At 43.7% G+C, this 13474-nt stretch overlaps 1 protein-coding gene and 1 long non-coding RNA gene across 10 annotated transcripts in view; one reads left to right on the forward strand and one right to left on the reverse strand.

Annotated features, from left to right (window-relative positions):
• The window catches only part of TLE1 (TLE family member 1, transcriptional corepressor), a 92490-nt gene that overhangs the window by 66721 nt on the left and 12295 nt on the right, over positions 1-13474 (reverse strand). The window lies entirely within an intron of this gene.
• On the forward strand, positions 967-10214 carry LOC146407081 (uncharacterized). Its single transcript, XR_014841889.1, has 2 exons — positions 967-3227; positions 5979-10214. It is a non-coding gene; the product is annotated as an uncharacterized LOC146407081 (long non-coding RNA).

Below are 13474 nucleotides of genomic sequence, written 5' to 3' on the forward strand. Positions count from 1 at the left end.
ACAGAGCTCAAGATATATTTGGTATCTGCTAATAGTCATAATGTTTATGAATAAACCTACCCTGTACTTCTGACACCATATAAGGCAACAACAAGTCACCATTCAAGAGCTATCCCTGGAACCTCTGGGCCCAGAAAAGTAACCAGCTTGGTAAAGGCCCCAGTATCAGACTTCACCTCAGGGCCAGCCACTACTTGCTGAAGCAGCAGGAAGCAGGAATCCAAATTATCAGTCCAGAACCATCTTTATTTTCCTCATCAATGCCAGCTCCCTTCTCACTGATTTCTTATGGTAATAGAGTCGTATTCCAAAAACTTGGTTTGCATGTCAGCAAACAAATGCTAAGTTAGGTGTTCTTAGTTAAGTCATTTCAACTGTTGAGCCCCAGGCTCTTATCACCAATCTGCGTAAAGTGTTTCATCAGAATCAAGTAAGCTAATATGTAAACTACAGCTGTACTACTACAAAATGCTATTCTCTTATCCGAGTCCTTCAAGGCCTACCTCAAGTCCACTTAGAAGCTGCCTTTCCTCCCATAATACCAATAAACACACTCTAGGCCCTTCAAGTTCCTCCACGGTGTTTATGGTCCTTTGGCAAACTAAGACTATTTAAGATCACATCTTATGTGAGGCTTCTGTACGCTTTCCTAACAGCTTCTGGCATCAAGTCTTCTCAACACAATAAGGTGGGAAGCATAAGAAGACTCGTGCCAAACGTTCGGGTATAGCCCCTCCCAACACTCCCCCACCAAAACTGACCACAGGGCACACATTCCACGTAGGGTCCTTCCAAAGGAACTAAAATGGAATCGCCGCACAACCCTAAACTCAGTGACCAACACGTAACCGGGTAAACCATTCCTAACCAGTGTCAGAAGAAGGCTGTTTTACTGTAAGAATTCATATCTTGGTAGGTACAAGATTCAGGTACATGTATATATTTTCTTATTTATTTATTTATATATTTTCTTATTTATTTATTTATTTCTGCTTTTTAGGGCCACACCCAAGGCATATGGACGTTCTGAGGCTAGGTGTCTAATCGGAGCTATAGCTGCTGGCCACAGCAACGCCAGATCTGAGCCACATCTGCGACCTACCTACACCACAGCTCATGGCAACGCCGGATCCTTAATCCACTGAGCGAGGCCAAGCATCAAACCCGCAACCTCATGGTTCCTAGTCTGATTTGTTAACCACTGAGCCACGACGGGAACTCCAAGTTCATGTAAATTTTAACTGAGTTAAATCAAATTCCTCAAAGGCCAGGAACGAACCAAACCCCGGTTTTGCAGAGCTCTTTATACTGAAGACATGGTCTTCTGGGCAGCTGAACTTACGTTTTAGGACTTCATCATTCCCGAAAGCTTGGCTCTCCACCTTTTCAAACTCCGTCCACCTCATCTAATTACCAGACTGAAGAGCCAGCCTGCTCCCCAACGTCTGCCCACTTTTCCACTACACACAGAGTAATATATAATGAGGGTTGTTGGAGGCTCAAAGCAGGGTGAGGACTGCTTAAGAGTAATTGCCCATGGGTCTCAAAGCAATCCAATGGCACCTTGCCCAAAGTCAGCTTAGGGAGGGGAACTCCACCACCATTAAATTGCAAATTGATGGATCATAAAAAATGCCGCTTTATGCTGAGGGCTGGCAAACTGATCTTTTGGTTTCCTCGAACCAAGCGGGAGGCCAGGAGAAAAAAACAGAGTGGAGAGCTGGTAAGAAGTGTCTGGCAAGAGATAAACGGGCAAGAACATGAAAACAAAGCACACAAAGGAAATAAATAGATAATCTCTAAATCCCCTGACTAGAAGGTTCAGAGTCTATGAAAAGAAAGCCTTCAATACAGAAAAAATGTTCAACCTCACTAGCAACCAAATAAAACGCAAAATGTCTCTGTAAGTAAGGTGGGTCACTCTGCACCGGTTAAGTTAGTTTATTCTTTAAAAAAAAAAACTAATGAAATCCAGCGATGATGAGTCCTCTGGGAAACTGGAGCAATCATACATTACTGATGACAGAGTAAATTGGTACAGTCGTCTTGGAAAGCAACTGGGCAATGTATTTCAAGAGCATGAAATTATTCAAACCTTTTGGTAAGGCTTCCCACAGCTAAGAATTTATCCTAAGGAAACAGTTCAAATGAAAAGCATTCCATGCATGAAGCTGTTCACTGCAGCTCTGAGTTTCAAAGCAAAAGAGACAAAGTCAGGTGAAGATATAACAGTAGTAGTTCAACACATCACAACCATCTGCAGTTTTGGAAAAACTTAACATTTGCCCTACTGATAAATCAGATGTCTAATACTAGGAGAATGGTTAAATACACAACATCAACCCAAAGGCATGGCAAGCAACCATTCAAGTCATATTATGGTAATGATGCTTAAATGGCCAACACATTTACTAGATGAAGCAGGAAGGGAAGAAAGAACAAAGCTGTGGTGTTAGGGTGCCTGTGTGGCTTTTTTATTTATTTATTTTTTACAACAGGAGCAGTGTTCAAGCGCTGTAATTTGATACCCCAAATAAAACCAGTGATTATCCTGGTGTAGCAGGGTTATCAGTGCCTTCTCCCCCCAACCCCTGCTTCCAATGACCTTGTAGATGCTGCCCTTGATTTACCAGCTTGGATGTATTATTAAGCAGGGAAGGGAGCAAAGGCTGGTCAGGCCCACCACTCCCGTAATTGACCCTGGCACTGAGTCACAAAGATGCTGGCCAACCCTGCTGGCAAACTCTGAAACCCTCTGGGTGTCTGGCCCTCTTAGAATCCATATATCACACATGAAGAGGGCAATGCCTAAAGGAAATGATTTGCCCAGGATCATAAAGACTACAAACCATGTTCTCTGCCGAGTCCTTTCTCCAGGAAGTGGAAGTGGGAAATTGGGATGTACTCAAGACCAGAAACAAAGCTGACACACTCAGCCTTGTCTGCCAAGCAATACAGCCCTAACAGGATGGCAGCAATAAAAAGTCAAGGCCACGTCATTCCCTCAGCCAGCAAGAGGACCACAACAAGGTGCCCCGGTCTGTCAACAACGGGGTCCTGGTCCTCTTGCTGCCATTGGCAGAAGTACTGTGCCTTTTATGAGAAGTTTCAGTGATACACCTCGAACCTTAAATAAACAAGCAGCAGCCAAACTTCACTTTTTTTTTTTTTTTTTTTTTTGTCTTTTGAGGGCCACACCTCGACATACGGAGGCTCCCAGGCTAGGGGTCTGATCGGAGCTGCAGCTGCCAGCCTACAACACAGCCCCAGCAATGCCAGATCCAAGCCTTGTCTGCGACCTACACCACAGCTCATGGTAACGCCAGATCCTTAACCCACTGAACGAAGCCAGGGATCGAACCCAAAACCTTGGTGGTTCCTAGTCACATTCGTTTCTGCTGTGTGTGCCACAACGGGAACTCCCAAACTGCACTTTTGTCCTCCCCTTCCCTTCGCAGGCAAAGAGAATTAGTGCCTCGGCCCTTACGTCAGACAATCTGGCCCATTAGGAAAGCATAATCCACAAAAACACATCCACAAACGCATCTCTCTATTTCGTGAAGATAGCACCTGATGTACCAAAAGAAAATCCAAGATGTTTTAATAAAATTGCATACTTCAAATGATGTATGTGAAACTCTGCAAATAATCTTCCAATACCCCCCGGCCCCCACTCCATTATAAGAGGGGGAAAAGCTCCTTGGCCTAGAGATCTCCTTCATAACAATGGCTAGTCACCAGCCTATCTCTCATCCTAGCACCTTGCTTCACCAGCACACTCATGAAAAGAGGATTTTTATCTTAGATTCTAATGCATCAGAGTAGTTTTCCGTTTAACATATAACTATGTCAATAAAAGACTAACCACAATTTTGGGGAAATCCAAATGAAAAGGACTTGGGGTCTCTGTAAGTCAAGGTTATAATGGTTATGAGGTTATTGGCGGTTTTCAATGGTAGGGGTGCAACAGGATCAACCGAAAGGCTTGGTAAAACACAGAGGGCTAGGCCCACTCCCAGGGTTTCTGAGCCAGGAGGTCTGGCGGCCCCCCCGTATCTGCATTTCTAACAAGGTCCCAGGTGATTTGTGGCTGGGGACCACACTTTGAGAACTGTGGCCATTGGATAACCACAACAGCAATGGCAGCAGTTTCTCCAGCTTAGCACACACCGGATCCTCTTGCATTCAGGCTCCAAGTGTCAACCAGCGAAGGTGCTCCTGGAGACTACACCGGAAGGTTAAAATAACTCACCTAGGGTCAGAAACAAGCAGGAGGGGAGGTCAGACCTGCCTTTCTCCAAATCTTGGCACAGACAGAGATGATTGCCTGTCTCCATGCATTTTTAGAAAACAAGACCAAGGCAAGAACACAGACGGAACAGGGGTGGAAGAACCCATCTGCCTACTGTGGGAGACCCCAAAACAACATTCATTTAAATGAGTCCACCTGTGGCAATGTAATCTTGCCCCTTCTTCAACCCGATGATTAAAGCAAAACAAAGAGTACCAGCTGACAGAACCCTCCCAGCGGCTCGATTAATCAGAACACAAGTCGCCAATTATGGGCAGATCACTTTTATGTTCCGTCTCCCCCTCATGTGGGGGCTCCGGCAGCCTCCTAAACCCTAGCCCTTTCCCACTGGGTGCCCACTCTCTCCTTCCACGGCTCACCCTTCACCTTTGCAGCTTCTCTCAAAACAAGGAGGGGTTAAAATAAAGGGAAATCAAAACCTGCTGAAGGCTGCTGGGGCGGAGATAGCAACACTAATTGCTCCCATTCTCTGGCTCCTTGCGAGGCAGATTGCAGGGCCTGCGTCTCCGGAGAAAGCTCTCGGATCTTCGAGGCAGCTCTCAGCAGAGCAACTCAAGTGCCCTTAATTGTTTATGTTCTTAATGCAGAGCCTCTTGAATGCATTCATTTTTAATAGCAGGCTTGAGTGTGGGGCCCATCAAAGAATGACAAAGCAACTCTATTCACTGGTTCCCCTTCCTGCAATGAAGGCCTTCTGATTTATTTGCAAATGACAAGCTTGGCAGGCCCCACTTGAGAACTGCCCTCCCCCGCTTTTTTTTAAAGAATTCAGTTGCATTTTCCAAGATGAAGTTGAGTCTGCAACACTGTGTATTTGTGTAAATTCTTCCCCCTTCAGTTCCTTCTAATTAATGACTTAAATGTTTTGACCCAACTGTTGCCAAGCAGAGCATTTGGGCTTTAATTTGTCATTTTGGTAAAGATGCATCCTTGACAAAAGCTTTGCAGCTGTCTCAGTGCCTAAACAGCACATTTCCATTATTCAGAAACCCTTGTTATGGAGTTCAGAAAGTGCTGTTCACAGGAAATCATCTCGGCTTGTCCCATGATGGAAAAAGACAGCATTTTGTAGCATCAAAGGAAAATGCACTCTGGTGCGCCCCAAGAAGGGTTTCAGGACGAACACCCGCAGGGTGAATCACAGAACACTACCACGAAGTCAACGCCTATTGCCCTGGGAATGGAAAGAGAGCCAGCCTACACCTTTCACCCTCTTCACAGGTCTTAGTCATTAGGAAGCTCACGAGAGAAATTAGATAATACCATACAATAGCAGGATCGGTGGGAGGAAGAGCTGGCTACATCACTATGGCATGAAGGCTAAAATTGCAATTCTGAAAATAATACATGCCTGTGAAGTCAAAGACTGCACAGGAATATGCAAAAATCAAGTTGCCTCTGAAAACCCAGTTTATGAGTATGGTCTTTACTCAAAATGTGGAATGGGAGTTCCTGTCGTGGCACAGTGGTTAATGAATCCGACTAGGAACCATGAGGGTTCGATCCCTGCCCTTGCTCAATGCCGGTTAAGGATCCGGCGTTGCTGTGAGCTGTGGTATAGGTCGCAGACGCAGCTCGGATCCCGCGTTGCTGTGGCTCTGGCTTAGGCTGGCAACTACAGCTCCGATTAGACCCCTAGCCTGGGAACCTCCATGTGCTGCGGGAGTGGCCCAAGAAATGGCAAAAAGACAAAAAAAAAAAGAACAAAAAACGTGGAATGTCATCTTCCTTGCAGTAACACTTAAACCCTTTCTTTTTCATCATCGCAACCGGTTAGGCCTGTGTGGTAATCTGCTTTTGGATGGTACTGACTCCCAGTGGTCTGCATTCCATGACCCTGTATTCCATCAGGACAAGGCAAACGTCCAGTGCACACAACTATGACACACCATTTATCATCAGCTTTAGCATTTCTCATCATTCCCCTGCCTACATCTTGTGTGGATGGAGATCACCGGATAGCAGTTTGGGTATGAATGTGTCCTTAACAGATTGGATCTTTAGCCAATCTAGACAGTGGAAAGGAAATGTTGACCATGGGACAGTGGTTCCCTGATTTTAAAGCATGCTACAGCTGATGACCCCCACACATGCATGACGGCTGCCACTGTTCTTCTAAGCAACTTCTTAGGGAAAGCAGTACTCCATCAAGAGGCCGGTGCCATCAAAGCCATGTGACATACCAGCAGAATGGCCTCAAGTTAGAAAGATGTGTGTGTGTGTGTGTGTGTGTGTGTGTGTGTGTGTGTGTGTGTGAGCGCGTGTACTATGTGAGCTCCAAACTCAGCCATAGTTGGAAAGCCCCATCTCTGGGCCTTCCTCCTCACAGGCCAAGATGCTAGAGAGGTAGTCCTTTGGGAAGGAAGACAAAGTTCCTGGCATTCACAGTTGAAACCTGGGATTCTTTTCAATCAACATCATGTGCCAAGAAAGCTGCGAAGCTCCAGAATGCAATTTACTCCCAGAGCGGCCAGAAGATGAATGTGAAGGGAGGAGGCTCTCCTGTAAGCTGGAGTTCAGACTCGGCCTCAGGAACAGTGAACCCAGCAAGTGCCAGCAGGGCATCAAAGACTGGGAGACACTGGGATAGAAAAAAAACTTGTGTGCAGTGAGGTCAAAAGTCAAGAAAAGAGTTTTTAATCTCAAAAGCACCTTAGATCATGATTTAAATGAAATCTGGGAGGCTGGTGAAAATTTACAAAGCATGCCTCTTTGGAAAAGTTTTTAAGTATTTACAAGATGGTAAGTGCAAGGATCCTAGACTTCACTAGTGCATTAAAGAGTCACAGAATATTAGCTCAGCTATGCAGGTGGAGGCAAACAGAAATATCGTTTTAAATACAAATTATTTCTTAAACACACACACACACCTGATCATCACATCACAATACAATACACAGAGAAATCTGAGCAAGAGGAAAATAATCACCATTTCTCCAAGATAACAATCAAGCTATTTTCAGGGAAAAAGTGTGCTTTGTTAGGATAATTTATTCAAGGGTACATGGATTGACCACAAATATATATAACCTAAAGTATTTAAAGAAAAGTCCCCTATGCCCAGTCATATCAACTTGTTATTTTATTTTTTTTTATGGCCACATAAGCAGCATATGGGGAAGTTCCTAGGCCAGGGACTAAATCGGAGTCATAGCTAAGATCTACACTAGATCCTTTAACCCACTGTGCCAGGCTGGGAAATGAACTCACACCTCCTGAGCCGCTGCAGTTGGATTGTTAACCCACTGCACCACAGTGGCAACTCCTCAACTTGTAGTTTAGAAAAGATACGTTACAGTGTGCTATCTAAGATATACTGGGGAAGCGTTAAACAAGAAGGGATAAAGACACTAGGTCATGGAAGTGAGAATCGTTTATAAACCAGGGGCCACCACAAGTTACCACTCCTATCATTCACCAGTTATTACAAGTGGACAAATCAATTTATGTGCTTGTGTGTGTTTTTAGAAAGCATCCTAGATATTCTTCCATTAATTATGTGGGTTCAGGACATGTCAATTCTTGTTTCCCAGAGCACAAGCAACCAAATTTAACCCACGTATTGTGTTACACTGGTCTGCATTCGCATGGTTCCCACAGGGCTGGGCTGGCTCAATAAAGCCAGGCTCCTTCTGGAAGAACAGAATAGACTTCCTGCCATTTGGACTGTGAAACACAGTAATCCACCAGGGAATAAAGGTCAATGTTGCACTTTTGGTCATTACTGAATCATTTGAGATGATCTGCGGTGAGGATGAGAGGAAAATCGAAGGCTGTGAGAACGCTGCAAATGGCTTGACCTCAGACCAATTTCCATCTCCATCTGTCTAATAGACATGTGGATAAAAAGCCTCCCTCCTTCTGGGCTACTCGGCTGTTTTCAAATCCGAGGCACAAGCCAGGAACCAGTTAAACAATACATTAATAAGGGGAAATAACCTTCTAAGCCCCAGTCTGACACTTATTCAGGTTTTAGGTCATCAGCTCAAGTTTGGAAAGCAATTTTCCAGTCTGCAAGCAGTACTGCAAAGTAGAAATTTTAACGAATATGGAGAATCATCTGCAGTGCAGGGGCATGTGCCAAAAATCTCCTTATTTGTACATGCAAATATATGCATGCTTACACCTCCACTCCCCACCAAAAGATATCCACACAATTTCTATTACGTCTGCTAACACACACACAAAGGGGAACAGCCATTACAAAAACTGCGTGCTGCTGAAACAAGTCTCTTTTTTTCCAAGTGTCCAATTAATGCTGCTTAATCATGATTAAGGCATTTCAATCCTTAAAAACAAAATATTCCTAGGAAGCCAGAGCCTAATCCTCATTTAGGTTATGGAACAAATGTTAATATCTTGACTTTATACTAATACTCCCCTTTACCGGTTAGGACAAGCTCCTTTTTGAAGGTAATGCTGTGCCCTATATAAGTTTAGGCCCCCACAGTATATCAATGTCAAACAACATCGTGTCAAGCTAAGATTCAATTCAGGTAAGTGCCACTGCCAAATTTTCTTGTTCCCAGACGGGCTTTAAGATTATTTTATTGCTTAAAATTTAATTTGTTCCAACTCGTGTCTCCATGACAACGTTGGCTAACCCTGCAAATCATTTGGGTAATTGGATATCTTATCTTTCTATTGCTCTCAAATCGAATGATTCTGCTAGAATTGTAACAGCCAATCAAATTTACAGTCCTCCTGAGTAATAGACTTGGAAAAGTAGCCACATTCATCTCCTCTTTACAGCCATATTAGCCAAGATGCAACACACAGTAGAATCTGGTCTTCAAACTATACTCCAAATTGTAAGTGGTGTCAATACCAATACTCTCACAGTGCAAAGTCTACTCAAAAAGCCCCCTCCCTTTCATACTATTTTAATATGTGAAGCAACAATTGTTACTCATTCCATATAAACCTTGAGCAATTTCATTACTTTGAGGGAAACTGACAAGAGTAATTCCACATGCTAATCAGAAAAAAATAATAATAAAATAAAAATCACAGCTTTTGGGGGGTATTTGACCTTGTGACTTTGACCTTTGGGTATTTAACATGACCACACCAATGGCTACACAAGATGACGACGACATACCAACACCTGTTTGCAGCTCTTTAAGATGGGTAAACCACATCTGATTCATTGTAAGAAATAAGAATGAATACATATTTCACAACCAGTTCAAAAATCACTATTCCCTTGAAGAAATGCACAGCTAAAATGTGACATCCCCTTATATTTCACTTAATTCATGAATATCACAGCATCCAGCGTAGTCAATTATGGAATACAGAGTTCTTAAAAGATTCACAAGTCAGCAGTTCCACTCTTGAGTTAGTGGTATGATTTTGGCCTTTGGTCAGCTAAAAAGTACAGAAGTTGGACACATTTCAGGAGTCCACTTCCAACCTTCTCAGTAGCTGTGCAAGGAGATTTGGCTCCTTGGGAGCTCAGGGCCCAGGCACTGTAAGAGAGCCAGCCGGCTTACAAATGGAAAAGGCTCCAGAACCCTGGCCAACTGGCAGGCAGAGGGAGTTGTCAGGAACCTCGTGCTTCGCCTACAGACACTCAGAAGACTTCAGGACCACTTCCCAAGCTAAACACAAAGAGGCAGCAACGTGGAGCTTCTCTGCACACTGATGTCAGCAGGTGGCAGAGCTTCTAAGCAACTGTGGGAGCAGGTACTGGCACCATTTGTCAGAGCTGTGCCCTCTTTCATCCCAAATACTTACAGAAAAGTTGCTACTGCATCGTGCTTGGCAATGAGTCAACTGCCTAAACCCTGTACATCCAATCCCAAAGGGCTCTGCTTTCTTCCCTCCTGTAAGGTTTTTTTTTCCCCTGTTTCCTCAACTATTAGCACATAAGCAGCAGCTGTGAATCGAGAGGCCACAGAAATCTCAAGCCCATGGAGCACACAGAGAATACTGCAACCCAACTATCCAAACTTTGCCCCCACTTCACAAGTTTTCATAGCCAAAGAAACCTGTATGTATGCACAGGTCATCAAGGTGTGCGATTGTTTTTTCTTACCAAACACAGCAAAAACAGCTTTTTTGTTTTTCCCCCCTAAGGATAACAAAAATCTCTCTTCAAATTCAAAGTTAGATTTGCCACATTACATTAAAAAGAAAAAAATTGGAAACACATCTCCTATCCTTTATTCTGCCAAAACTCGGAATAAAAGGAACCAAATCCTCTTTGTTGGTCTTTGTTGTTCATCCATCCTCTTAAACAAAAAAACTCAACCCAAGGCTATTCTCACTGGTGGTTGTATTAACTACTTAAGGCTGTTGCCTTCCAAGGGCACATTTTCCTGTTTGGCTTAAATAAGGCATCTTAATTCCTCTAGATTCCTTAGACAACAGAGGCTGCCAATAGGGGCTTAAAAAAAGAAAAAAAAAAAAAGTTTCCTTTTGAGCTGAAATAAATGCTTCTGATCTTAGAAGGAAACAAATTTAAAAACCCTGTCATTGAGAGGAAATAGTGAAAAGTGAACAGTTCAGACGCAGGAAGGAAGGAAACTGGGCTTGGAAAAACAAGATGGAAACATGGCCTAGAATTCCGACAACGGGGTACAGTTTTAAAGGGATCAATGATAGAGTCAGATAACAGATTTCCAAGAACAGCTGTCCCTGAGCAGGACACATCAGTCACTCAATCGTGATAACACCCCTATCCAGCAGGTGCCTAACCTTCTAGCCTGGTTTTTCCTTTGCAAGGAGGAATAATTAATATCCACACAAAGGGAGGCTGGAAGGATTTACAGAGAGCTTCTACAGCAATTCCTACGGCACGAGGAGCTCAATGGATGGACTACAACTACTGACTCTTAGGTTCCCAATAAGCTTACTCTACAATAATAAATCCAAGAAGCTGACTTTTGAAAGCCAAAGAGCTGAAACAGACAAACTATCTGAAAACCATGCAGTCACCTGTAGCTGCAGGCTGGATGTGGGATTGGACACCCTTCCTCCCTCCTGGTGGCCCATCCATTATTCTCTCCATACCAGACCAGGATACAGATCAATGCTAAGACCCCCTTTCCTAAACCGAAAGCGACCTTTTTATTTTCACCCACTAATCCATAGACGCCTTTCAAATGGCACAAATAAAGGCGGCTGCATTTTGTTCTCTAAATCAATTTTCTCCCCAGCCATCAACTAGATGTTCCTGCACAGAGAAAGAACAGCCCTTCCCTTCTAATTCAAAAATCCATACTGCCACTGCCCTTGCAAACTGCTAAACAAGCAGTATCGGCAAGTCACTTGTGTTCTGTAATATATTTACTGCAAATCCCAATGGCTCACCTCCTAATGCAGTTTTCTATTGTGTCTGTGTGTGTCAATACACTGGCCGGTCACCTTACTTGTAAGGGGCTCTGCGAGGCTGTTTGCTCAAGGCATCAAGAGGGCGCCTCGGACAGACAAAGGCTGTGTTTCTGGAGGCCCCGGCCTTGGAGAGCCTCCTCCGCACGCTGAGGTCCTCAAAGAGGTTTTCTTTTCTGGTCCTTCACACCCCTGTACCACCCACGGCCTCTGAGACAGCTTCAATTCTCCACTGGGACAGTTTCCACTCACGCAAAGCTCAAAATCGCAGTCCTTTTGCACCATGACTTCCCAGTTTCCACCTTACCAACACTAAAGCTGTTCCTCCAACAAATACAGGGATAGCATCTTAAAGGTGCCTTTTCAAGGGCCAAAAGGTAGGAGGGCTTGGGAAGGAAGGGGCATCTGGCTTTTCTAAGTCTAAACCTCTGCTTTAAGGTGACAGCTGAAAAAGCAAGCAGCCTAACACCATGTAATGGTGGATCACTTAGTACAACCACACCAAAAACACAAAGGGCAAGTCTAGGAGGCAAATGCTATTAAAAAAAAAAAAAAAAAAAAAACACCTGTTCGGATGGGATTCTTGAAATGTCCCTGGAGAAACTCCCCCTTTCGTGTGCATCAGTCTAAAATGGGTTGGGTTGCTAAAAGAAAGGCTTGAATTATTTCTTTATCTTTTGGGGAAGGGGGAGGGCAAAAGCTCTGTGCAAGATATGTGACAGGCAGATATTACAATATGTTACTTTACAGATTCCTGGTATCAAAGAGGTAGGTATAAGACAAGGTGTTCACTGTACATTTCTTTCTCCTTTTCTGTATATTTGAAATTCTTCATAATAATACATTGTGGGGGAAGGGACTCTGTAAAGACTAGAAGTAAATAATTAATGTGTATAATCAGCATTATTAAGAAACTGACTAAGTCAAGGTCAGTGCCTTTGGAGAACTTATCTACAACATTATTAGTGGCTGTGGTCATCCTTAGGAGATAAGCAGTGCTTCCTGGGCAGTGATGCATGTACCTCCTTAATTCATAAGGAAACCCAGGCCTCGGCAACATGCTACTTCTGCTTTTTCTCTCTTTCTCTTCTATTACAAACCCAAATCTATTACTAAAATTAAACTCCCCATTGAGGAGTGGGAGTTCTCACTGTGGCACAGCAGAAATGATTCTGACTAGTAACCATGAGATTGCAAGTTCGATCCCTGGCCTTGCCCAGCAGGTTAAGGATCTGGCGTTGCCATGAGCTGCAGTGTTGGCTGCAGACTCAGCTCGGATCCTGCATTGCTGTGGTTGTGGCTAGGTGGGCAGCTGTAGCTCCGCTTCAACCCCTAGCCTGGGAATCTCCACATGCCACCAGGTGCGGCCCTAAAAAGCAAAAAACAAACAAACAAACCAAAAAACAAAAGCCTCAGTGGATAAATCACTTTTCCAAAAGAAAAACAACAGAGCAAAAGCAATCAGATAAAATTAAAACCATAATCCTATATAACACCTAGTGAAATCAAATAGATTTCATTCTTAACTTTGGCATAAGGATCCATACTGGTACTCTAGATTTAGGTTTTTAATCTGGATGCCATGGACTTGCTGGAAGATCTTAAGATGTCCACACACAACCAAAATTGTTGGGCAAAGCAATCTTAGGTATAAAAATATGTTTGGTTTTTGGCCAAGCAGCTTTCAGCTGATTTTCATATGGGTTCAGGATCCCAAACATTTACAATCACCACTCTACCTAAGGAGCACCTTAAACACTACTTAACAAGTGCCTACTCGAACTCACTGGGAAGCAAAGTGGCAAATCTCAAACTCAAGCCTCAAGC

Source organism: Sus scrofa, chromosome 1 (assembly GCF_054392235.1).
Source record: "Sus scrofa isolate SSC_HxYL_T2T_F1_AM1 chromosome 1, Sscrofa_HxYL_maternal_Yorkshire_Landrace_v2.0, whole genome shotgun sequence".
Classification (NCBI taxonomy): Eukaryota; Metazoa; Chordata; class Mammalia; order Artiodactyla; family Suidae; genus Sus; species Sus scrofa.